Source organism: Phodopus roborovskii, unplaced genomic scaffold, assembly GCF_943737965.1.
Source record: "Phodopus roborovskii unplaced genomic scaffold, PHOROB, whole genome shotgun sequence".
NCBI classification, from domain to species: Eukaryota; Metazoa; Chordata; class Mammalia; order Rodentia; family Cricetidae; genus Phodopus; species Phodopus roborovskii.
Window position 1 is genome coordinate 491,942 of NW_026125941.1, and position 11,521 is coordinate 503,462.

The following is an 11,521-nucleotide window of genomic DNA, read 5'->3' on the forward strand; positions in this document are numbered from 1 at the left end:
TATGCATTCCTTCCCCTCCTCAGGCTGATCTGAACTCTTCCCCTTTTAATTACATGCTGATCATCATTCTCCTCTCTACCTAGCCCTCAAAAACTCATTCAAAACTTCTAATCCAGCCAACTAGCTGTTGTTACAGGAAGGCCAGCCAGAAGCCACGGGTCTGGAAACACAAAGACCTCCTGAGTAAAGGTAACCAGAAATATTCCATCCAGCGTAGACTACAATGGAACATCCAACTAATGAGCTGTTAGCCCAACTCTGGTTGTGTACTGAAAAGCAAACTATACCACTATATGATCATAACTGCAATCTCAAAATTAACCTGACAAAGATATCTGCCAGTTTTGAAAATGTTAATGCTTCCTGACAAATCATCTCTAACATTGAGTAAGCTGCCAATGTGTCTAGTATTTAAGTTTTCACAAACTAAGAGGGTTCTTGTAAGTTTCAAGGGAGCCAAATTGGACCTACACAAACAGGTCAGATTCACTCCAGATAAATACTACTCAATTGCTCCCTCATCACTGACTCTCTTCCCTCATCTCCTGAGAAAACCCCCCACCCCTATCTTACAGTCTTCCCCTCAAGTACCAGGACCTAGGAAAAAATTTTGTTTCTGAACCTAATTTTGTCTTCCACTCTGACAATATCTTTCAAGGTCTACAGAGGTACCAGAGTGACATACAGCCAGAATTGTGATAGAACAACCAGCTACCCCAGGATTTGGCAAGACCCAATGTTTCTTAGGTTCCCCGAAGATGTTGTATTCACGCAGATCATATGAAAGTAGTCTTGAGAACATAATGTCCTTACCCCATAACCTGCCATGCCTAACTCCCCACCTATTTAATAGTAATTGGTGGGCTTTTTGGAACCTCGGCATATAGTGACCCTGGCCATGAAAATGGGCAGGACACACATAAGTGGTGTGGCCACATAATGCCTAAAGCATTCCTTACATGGCTGGCTAAGGACTCAGTGTGCATGTGAAACCTTTCCACTTTAACCAAGCACCCCTCACCAACTCTCTCTCTCTCTCTCTCTCTCTCTCTCTCTCTCTCTCTTTCTTCCTCTCCCCCTCTCTCTCTTTCTCTTTCGATTTCTCTCTTTTTCTTTCTCTCACTTTTTCTCTGTTCCTTGCTGGACAACAACTATCACCCCTCTTATTTCCTTCCACAAATAAACAGCAACTGGGTGTGTTGAGTCCTGTGGTTTGTGTGTCATTGCCTGCCCCTGCAGCAAAAGCACAACAATGGTATAGTGTGGATTTGTAATATAAACTTAATCTGTAACCCAGCACAAGGATTGTACTATCAACTTACTCTGGAAGAAAACATCTATATCTATTGGTTACTGGTGTAGCCATTCCATCCCAAAGCACAGTTATCAGGAGATACATTTAAAGTGATTTTAAGAATGGAGGGAAGGTAATGTTACTGAAAGTATCCCTGAAATTAACCCATTACTTCATACCATGTCTATCACATTAATAGGTTTGTTGTCCTGGAAAGATAGCAAACCTTGATCACCATGCTTGATTCCTAGTAATCTGCCTCAAGAAAGACTTGTGTTGTGATGACTGGCCTGGATGTAGATAGCTCAATAGCACAAAAGACAGAAAGATTAGTCAGTTGATAATGTGTTTGTGGAGCTTCTCACCTTGTGTGTAAATTTCCTTGCAAGGTTACTTCTCTCTACAGAGCTATTTATAGAGACAGTCTCTATTAGTCAATGTTCTATTGCTGATAAGAGATATGATAATCATGACAACTGGAGCTCTTTTACAGTTTTAGAGATTCGGTCCACTATCCTCATACCTGGGAGCAGGGTGGCCTGCAGGCGGACATGGTAGCTGAGATTTCTTTCATCTGGATATGAAGGCATCAGACAGAGAGAGAGCCACGAGACCTAGCTTGAGCTTCTAAAACTCCAAGGCCCAATCCCAGTTACACATTTCTTCCAGTAAATCCATACCTATCCCAACAAGGCCATGTCTACATGAAAGTATGCCATTGCCTAGGCATTCTGATGTAAGAGCCTATGGAGGCCATTCTTATTCAAACTTCACATAAACTATCTATTTTAGTATGTGGATTCATTTCCATATATGTAGCTCACTGCTGACAAACAATTATATAGTACATAACTGCACATAATAAATATGTTCTTGTTGATTTATCTTTAGCATGCAATAGAACAACAGACTTTTTCATTGAGTTTGTAACTTATATAATAACGTTTGGTCATTTTCACCCACCATTCCCTTCTCTGAATCACTTTCTTCCACTAGAACCTCTCTCAAGTACCCCAAATACTTTCTTGAATTATATTTGTTTGCAGACAAGTAAGTTTAATTATAATTCCTTGTCCAAACATGGGTGGGAGTCAACTTAATACAGCATGGATAATATACCTGTGGCTATAACACTAAATAAAACATTAATTAATCCCTTCTATAACAACAGTTAACTGTCAATAGTTAACTTAGAGACAGGGATGGGGCATCTGAATACCTTCTCCATCCATGAGGATATAGTAATGTATCTGGCATTATACAGATCTTGTGAATAGTACATAAGTGCAATGGTTTCATGGTGTCTAGAAAACATAGCTTTGCTCTATATTGTACCTTCCTCTCACTTACATTCTTCTATTCTTTCTAGATGTTCCCTGATCCTTGGAGGCTTTGATCTAATTTGAACACTCCAGAATCATGGCCTTTCTCTGATGAAGCAGGAACACACTAGAAGTATATACAAAGGAAACTCTTTAATATGTTAATATAAGTAATAAAATCAACCAAATCAAATTTCATTAAATTGAACTAATATATATCTGGATAACAAAGGGAATGATCAATACAGCGAAGAGACTAATAACAGTACAATAACAATACTATCAGGAAAAAAATTCATGTGAAAAAATGTATAGGAGATCCCTAAATGAGTCACTATTATTAATTTTTACTATTATTATTCCCAAATGAGTCATCTACAAACTAGCTGTCGTGAATATGCAGCACAAAACCTGGGTTATAGTTGTCTCTATTGTATGCAGTCTTTGGTTCCTCTAGAAATATATACAAAGAGGTGATGTAGCTGCAATATACAGTAGTTCTATTTCAGTCTGTTGAATGACCTATATATTGGTGTCCATAGTGGCTACACTAGCATTTCCATCAGAAGTATGTAGGGATTATTATTTAACATCAGCCAACCCAACATTTTTTGCAATTATTGATGTTTTTTGACTTTCTTTCTAGCAGCCATCCTAAGTGACATGTGATGGAATCTCAAGTCATGTAATCAGGCTAGATATTCAAAAACAGATGAATGGGTTAAAATTTACTACATATATACAGTGATCTAATATTCCACCTTTAGAAACAAAATCTCAGGCTTTTTTTCCTAGGGTGGCAAGAGTCTGTTCAGATGAGGCTTTGGTTCTCACATAGGTGTACACTGAATGCTCCACTTACTGGAAAGATGCATAGATGTTCCTTTAACACCTGAGCTTTCCATTTTGAAAGACATTTTCAAAATGGACAAAAACCATCACAAATGTTGCCTATATGTGTTCTGTTTATAGAAAACTGACTTTAGATACAAACTGTAGGTATGACAAATAGAAAACAATGAGGAATAATGAGAACAACAAGAAGGAGGTGGGCGACTGTGGAAATAAATAAAAAAGAACAGGTAGGAGGGGGATGAATGGGAATACAATATACTGACATATGTATAGTAATTCCTTAACAAAACCATTTTTTATGTGTTTACTTCAAAATTAATACAAAAATGCTAAATAATAGAACACAATAAAGCTATAATTTTACATTAGAACTACATGTTATATTTTAAGTAAAAATTCTGGAGACAAAGACAATGATTGTAAAATTATATTAAACACTACTTCCCCAGGAATGTGAAACAGTTATTAGCATGTGTTCAATATCTGTTTAATAAATAACAAAGCTTCAAATTACATTATATAAAATATTCAAGATTAATAAATATTGAACTAGATAATTCTACCATTATGAATGGGAACCAAAACACATCAATATGTGTTCACAAAAACACTTCAATATGTGATACAACAAGTACTTGGAAATTATGTTTAAGAATTCAAAAAAAAAAAATCACAACGATGCAAAGAAACAATGTGTAACATGAACAGTAGTTTGATTATTAAGTAATTTCAAATTGTAGTTTAATACTTTCAGACGTAAAATAATGTAGCACTTATTATTTCACTGTTCAGGTTTGTGAAATACTTGAAGAAATCATTCCAGTTTTAATCAGAGCTTTCCAGAACGAGGAGAAATGTTTTCTTTTGATTGCATGTATATGAGGTGAAAACTATACAATAAATCTATATCATGAAAATTCACACAAAGATTCATCTAATCAACCCAGAAAAGTAAAAATGTGGTTAGATCTAAAGCAGGCTTGTCATTAAACTGACATATTGTGTCCATGTCCACAATCAAGATTTGATAAATTTGTGTCAACATAAAATACTGACATTGAGTAAATCTTGGAAAATGGTAGTGCTTTTTAAAATATTTTAATTGTGTCATTCTAAAGGTATCTGAACATGGTTAGAAGAGGTAAAGATGTCACTCGGCTACATTTTTAACTTACTTAAAGTCTAGTGGGATTGTATGCTTTTGGATCATGAGATAGATTTGTAGGCCAACAAAATGTTGATCCACACAATATTGTCAATCTACTTTTTGACCATACCTATAGGATGTGAAAATTTAAAATATATGTGATGTGCTTGCATTTAGGACACTATGGGTTGGAATGGAGATATGCAATCTTAAAAAATTTATTAAATGTAGAAAAGGTCCCCGAGAGAAACAAAAATTTAATGGAGGTGAATATAGTCAAAATAAGTGATATATTTAAACAAAAACTGATTTTTGAAGCCGGTTGCTGTGTTCAATAAGTATACATTGAAGAAAAAAAAGTTAAGAAGTTATGACACAGCTTTAACAGATACACATGGTAAATGAAATTCTCAGGCCTTGCCAGGGACAGACAGGAATTGAAATGATTGCCAAAGCTGTTTTTTTTTTTTTTTTTTTTTTTTTAAGAGATCTGGGCCCTTGTGACACAAGCATATCTAAGGCAAGTCAATCAGTAGGTTGACTATCCAAATTTAGGTCTCTTTGGAGATAGAAATGGACAGTCCATTTATGTCTTTTAGAAGTCTTGGAGACAGGCACAACAAAGCAAGAACTAAGCTATTCTACTAAGGAAGGATGTCACATGACAGAATACCTAGCTAAGAACAGAAAGACCTATTGGGGATCCCATTTAAAAAGGTATGAATATAAAGTGGTCCATTTAAAACCCAGGGATTCTCATTTTCTATCACCAATAAGTTTATTTGCTAGTCTCCCTGCCTGTCTTGTCCTCAACCGCATCATCAAATCTGGTGTCCACATTTTAATTCGCGTCCATCCTCAAATATCAAGTGATTTCTCCCTTTAAATGATCAACTTACTGACAATTGTCTTCCTTCTGTTCATCACCACTACTAATGTTAATGTTTAATTACTAATCTAAGCTATCCATTTCCTGCCTTCACACTCGTACTTCATTAAAACTTAAGATACCCATCGCCATTTTTGGTAAACCGTGGCAGGAACAACTATGACTTTCATTTTAGCAATGTTGTTGTTTACCTGATAAAAGACTCGTGGCTACAAAAAGATAAAGATTTACAGTAAATACAGATTCACATTAATAAAACCTCTAAAGGTATACAGTGTATTCTAAAATATATGTAGGTTGGGAGAGAAAAGAAATAAAATGGTTTTAAAAAGACAGAGAACAGCTGGCTGTGGTGGCACATGCCTTAATCCCAGCACTCAGGAGACAGAGGCATGCAGAACTCTGTGATTTCAAAGTAAACCTGGTATGCAGAGTGAATTCCAGGACAGCTAAAAGTTACCCAGAGAAACCCTGTCTCAAACAATAAAGAATAAAAAGTAAAAGAAACAGAGTAATAATAAAGCCATGTAAAGATGAAAAGCTCAGAGAGAATCTGGACACTGTACGGTATTCTATTGTCTTTGTATTGTTTGACTGTCAAAGGAAATGCTGCTGGATTAATTCAATTTATATATTTTAAAAATGCTTTGATTCAAAAATTTAAGTCTAAGGACAAGTTACTGGGGAAAAGGATTTCTATTTTTGTTTCCACAGAAAATAAAAAGCTGTGGATTCCTTCCAGACTAATGTGGTTTGAGCAAGCCAGACCCCCTGAAACAGCGTTCCTGGTGATCCAACATTCAAAACAGCTTGAACAAGGCAGCTTTGTAGCGGACTACAGCCAGGATTTCTGCATCTTGTTAGAATCCCCAATGACAGTGCTCCCTATCAGCAGGAAGTAGTTTGGAAAGAACGGTGCCCCAGTTCCCAAATATTGTTTATAAATGATTATTTTCATTTAAATGGGTTGGTTATAAATGGTTAATGATCACAGCCAATTATTTTTAAAGGTAAAAAGGGAATTATGGTATAGATATGACTACTTTGTTTTGGAATGGATTTTCATTTATTGATACAATTGAGGTCAATTTTGTGATATGTATAGTTCTCCTTTTGTTTAGGTGTTGTGTTTGCATAGCTCATTTAGAAATGTAATGTATAATTTAGTACAGATTATAGATTGCTACCTAAAATAGTCAAAACTTAAGTTAGCTTTTACCTATAATAGTCAAAAATAGTTAGATGAGTTAGGTTTTGTAGATATACAGAGATGTATTTGAGATGAATAGGCATTCTTCAAACCTTTCAAAGAACATTTAAAATGGTTTAGGGTTTTTATTGACAATGAGACATAACTGCTCCTGGCAACACCACCTGCACCAGAAAGGAGAAAGGGAGATGGACATTGAAGAAATGCGTCATGAAGTTTACTTCTAATATGGAAAAACAAGCCAGTGGACAAGATACTGCTCTTGTCTGGACTGTTTGACTTTATGCTACACAAACTGGACATGCAGGACCCACAGAAAAGTGACTGCTGATTCAAGATGGACATTGCTACAGAGTTCCTGCTTCATGGAAGAGTAGGCCAGACTGTTTGCAGGACACAGAGAAAATTGTGTCAATTTTCTGCCAATACAAGAAGACAGTTTAAGGTGTCCTACTTTGCTGAAGACTCTGCTAGACACACTATGGCCTATGGGCTGAAGATGGAAGATTACAAAACTTCCGATGACTTACCAGGCAGTGAGTTGTCTCTGTCATTTCTAGAGTTTATATACTATCCTTCTATGGCCTTTGAAGGAGTTGAAGACAGATAGTTATTGATTATAGTTTTCCTTAGTTAGGATTAAAGATAAGTTACATAAACTTTAGACACACAAAGATAGGATAGATGATGGAATATTTTCTTAAATCTCACTAAATATTTATGGACTAAATATTGTTAACTGTGATTCTTATTGATAACTGTTGTGTGATATATTTTGCTATGCTAAGGTTAAAACCCTTCTTTTTATTTTAGACAGAAAAGAGGAGATGATGGGAGATGTCTTTCTGTATATGTTTCTCATACTGGTTAATAAATAAAGCACTGTTGGCCAATAGGAAAAGAAGATAGGAGGGACTAGGAGAGAATGAGGAAAGAGAAAGTAGTAAGGAGGAGTCAAGATGGAGAGAAGGGAGAGAACAGAATCGCCGGCCCCGCTCTCCGTGGAAATACATAGAAATGGGTTAATAATTAAGACAGAGCTAGCCGATAAGAAACTAGCACCTGGCCAACAGAATTGTATCAAATACAGAGTCTCTGTGTGTTATTTGGGGCTGGCGCGGCGGCGGGAGGAAAAACATTACTCCGTACAATCTAGGTTCTCCAAGACACATCTGTTTACTCTTTTATTCTAAGATACTGGGACTCTCTGTACCTATCACCTCGTGGTTATCCCACGGTCATCACATCAAACTCCACAATTTTTCCGAGTCACCACCTTGTCCACAAAACATTAATTACTTTTCTCATAGCTGTATGAATATAACTGACAAGAAGCAATGTAAGGAGATTATTTTGACTGATAGTTCTAGGGAAAACATTCCATCACAGCAGGAAAGACATGGCAGGAGAAATGGAAGAAACATCTGGGCAGTGGTGGCACACATGTATAATCCCAGCACCCAAGAAGCAGAGGCAGGACAATCTGTGAATTTGTTGCTAGACTGGTTTATAAATTCAGTCCCAGGACAGCCAGAGCTACAAGGAGAAACCCTGTACAAAAAAAACAAAAACAAACAAACACAAAGAACAACAAAGAAGAAAACTAAGAGGCAGGGGGGTAGATGGTAACATTACATCTGAATATTAGGAAGCAGCAGGAGATGCACCTCAATAGTTGATTTTCTGTGTTTGATTCAGTCAGGCAGTAAGAATGGACTCTTGCCTCCTTTAACCAAATCAATTAATTCTCTAAAGACATGCCCAGAGAATTTTCCTCTCAATGCTTCTAGATCCTGTCATGTTAGACATCAATAGAAGTTATTACAAGTCCACCACTTATAGACTAGATATACACACCTATTGCTTAGAAATATTAGTTGTTGGTCAGGCATTGGTGGCACACAACCTTTCCCCAGCACAAGGGAGGCCGAGGCAGGTGGATCTCTGGGATAGGAATACAGCCTGCTCTACAAGAGGTAGTTCCAGGACAGCCTCCAAAGCAATACAGAGAAAGCCTGTTTCAAAAACAAAAACAAAAACAGTAATGTGTCGAGTGGATTTTCTTCATGGGTGCCTGTGTACCATGCACATGCAGTGTGTTTGTAGTCCAGAAAAATACATCAGATTTTCTAGAACTGGATTTACAGATGGTGGCAAACTGCCTCTTGGATGCTAGGAAGTGAACGAAGGTGCTCTAGAAGTGAAGCTAGTGCTTTTAGCCAGTAAGACAACTATCTAGCACTTTAAACATTACCTTTCACCTTCATTCCCATAATTTCATGGCTCTCAATATTAAAAAATGCATTTGTTCAGTCCCACTACATAAGTTCTCATACTCTTCAGCAGTTCCAACTTTATTTTAAAATTTAAAGTCCATGTCTTATGGAAATTCAAGGTAATTTCTTAACTCTCACATTTTATTGAAAATGGAGGGGACAACAAAATGTCTCAGTGAGTAAAAACAATAGCTGCCACACCTGACAACCTTGTTGGCCTGTGGAAGGAGAGAACTGACTCTTGATTTCTTCAAGTTCTCCTCTAACCTCCACAAACAAATACCACAGTGTGTGTTTAGAGAGAGGGGTGTACATGCACCTACACACAAACAATATCTAAAAAATAAAACCCACTCCAGGTCCTCTAAGTTTCCCTTGAAGCTTTATCCTAACATTGGTGCCTGTGACTCTGAAGGTTTTCCTTGCATTTGCTCGTGTTTGTGGCAATCTGAGGTATGCTAGGACCCTGTAACCTTCAACTTGGTCACCTTTCCCATGAAGGATCTCTGGATTCTTCCATCTACAACTGCCATGTCTGGTGAGCCTGTCCCTCATTCTGTACCTCTGCCCATGGTTCCATGAATCAGGATCCATATCAAGACTATGGTCTGCAGCCTTTAGGCCCGGTCAAAATCCCAATACTAGGTAACCATGTATCTCTTGCTTGGTGAGCCCTGGCCCCTGATTTGTGCTTAAGGGACCACGCAATCAGCCTGTGCCTATCTGATCCTCTCGTAGTCTCTAGGATACTAGAAATTATAGGCTTTAGATTTTCTCTGCCTCTCTCATGGAAGCTGAATCCCCCCTCCCCATATCAAACCATGTGCTTCCTTACTGGCACCCTCCCAGTGATTCATAGTAGGAAGTGTGGCCTCTGCTCTTTTCCCATGTCTGTTTCCCTCCTCTTGTCGTTATGGGAAGTATCCTCTGTCTACTTGTTAAAGTCCTCTTCCAGTGGACATCTTAAGCAAGTGTTCAAAATATCTCTCTCTGCTCTTTGTCCTATCTCTGAGAAGCCATTCATCCTAGAATGGTGGGTTCCTCCTTTTCATGCTGCTGTGCTAACACCCTGTTTCTTCTCTGCATATTTCATTGTGGTTTGCAAGTTTTGTTTTCATCCCAAGAGTGAGGATTTTGGGTGTTGTACCCTAGCACCACTCATAATGACTGGTGCATTCGTTGCTCAGACTGAAGCGGGGGTTCTCTCCTGTTTTGTGTAGTAGCACTGTTCCTAGATTAGTACATTTATTGCTCAGACTTACAGTGGTCTCTTTTAGATGTTGTTCCTCTTGGATTCAAGTGTACTGTTCGTTTCACACATCTTTCTGCCTCACTAGTTTAGAAACAATCCTGCAAATTTATATCTCAAAATGTTCTCACTTCTGACAGACAGCAATGTGTTTATGGCAACTGCCATCTTGATCATGTGGCCTAGACTTAGGTCGGTCCACTACATGCCTAAGCAGAGGGATGGTCTAGCCTGCTTATGCCAACAAATCCAGCTGCCAGATATAATTTATTTACTTTTGCATTTTATTTCTTTTTCTCTAATTTCTTCTGTTTCAAATTGCTTGTTTGTGTAATGGTGTGTCTATCCAGGGCCTGGTAGGGCTCACTAAAACCTTGCATGCTCAATCCACACTGGAAATGCTTTCTTGTCACTCTCAGTTTTAAGTATACTCTGTCTCTTTATATGTCCAGTCTGTTTGCTGCTATGTGTATGTGTACATGTAGCTACTGTTTAAACATATAAGCTAACTTTATACATGTAACATAATTCAACCGTGCTGTCTCAAATATTTCTAAATTGTTTTGTGCCAGGCAGTTGTGGCACATTCCTTTAATCCCAGCACTCAGGAAGCAGAGGTGTGTGGATCTTGTGTTGGAGGCCAGCCTGGTCTACAGAGCCAGTACCAAGACAGGCTTAAAAGTTACACAGAGAAACTCTGTCTCATAAAACCACAACCAAACGACACCAAACCAACTCAACCAAATCAAAACAAAACAAAAAATCTTTATTACTCCAAAATCAAAATCAAAAAAACATGGATAATTTTCTCTATAGATACCACTTGCCAAAAGTAGATAGTATTGGTTGTGGAACGTCTTAAAGTCCATTCTAGAGAAAGGAAATAGCTTTGCACATGAACTTCTTCTTTCATGTGTACTGGATTTGGTAATAATATTTACAATTTTGCACACTTCTGTTCTTTTAACAGTAACTATGGAAAACTTACAATAAATTCAGTTGTTAAAATATATAAGATTATTGAAGTCTCTAAATTCTATTAGTTTCATGTGCTTTTATTAAATTAAGTCAATTTCTCCTATATTGAAATGAATCGTATCTACCCTGATGTAACTAGCCGGCCATTCATACGAGTTTTATTCGCCTAGTTCTCTCCACATATCCTCTTATAGGTCTTCTCCCACATAGCAACAGCTTTCTTCCATTTTCTTCTATATAACATTAAATCCTTTCCCCAAAAAGTCTCCTATGATCATAAATACATTTTTTTCTATACCTT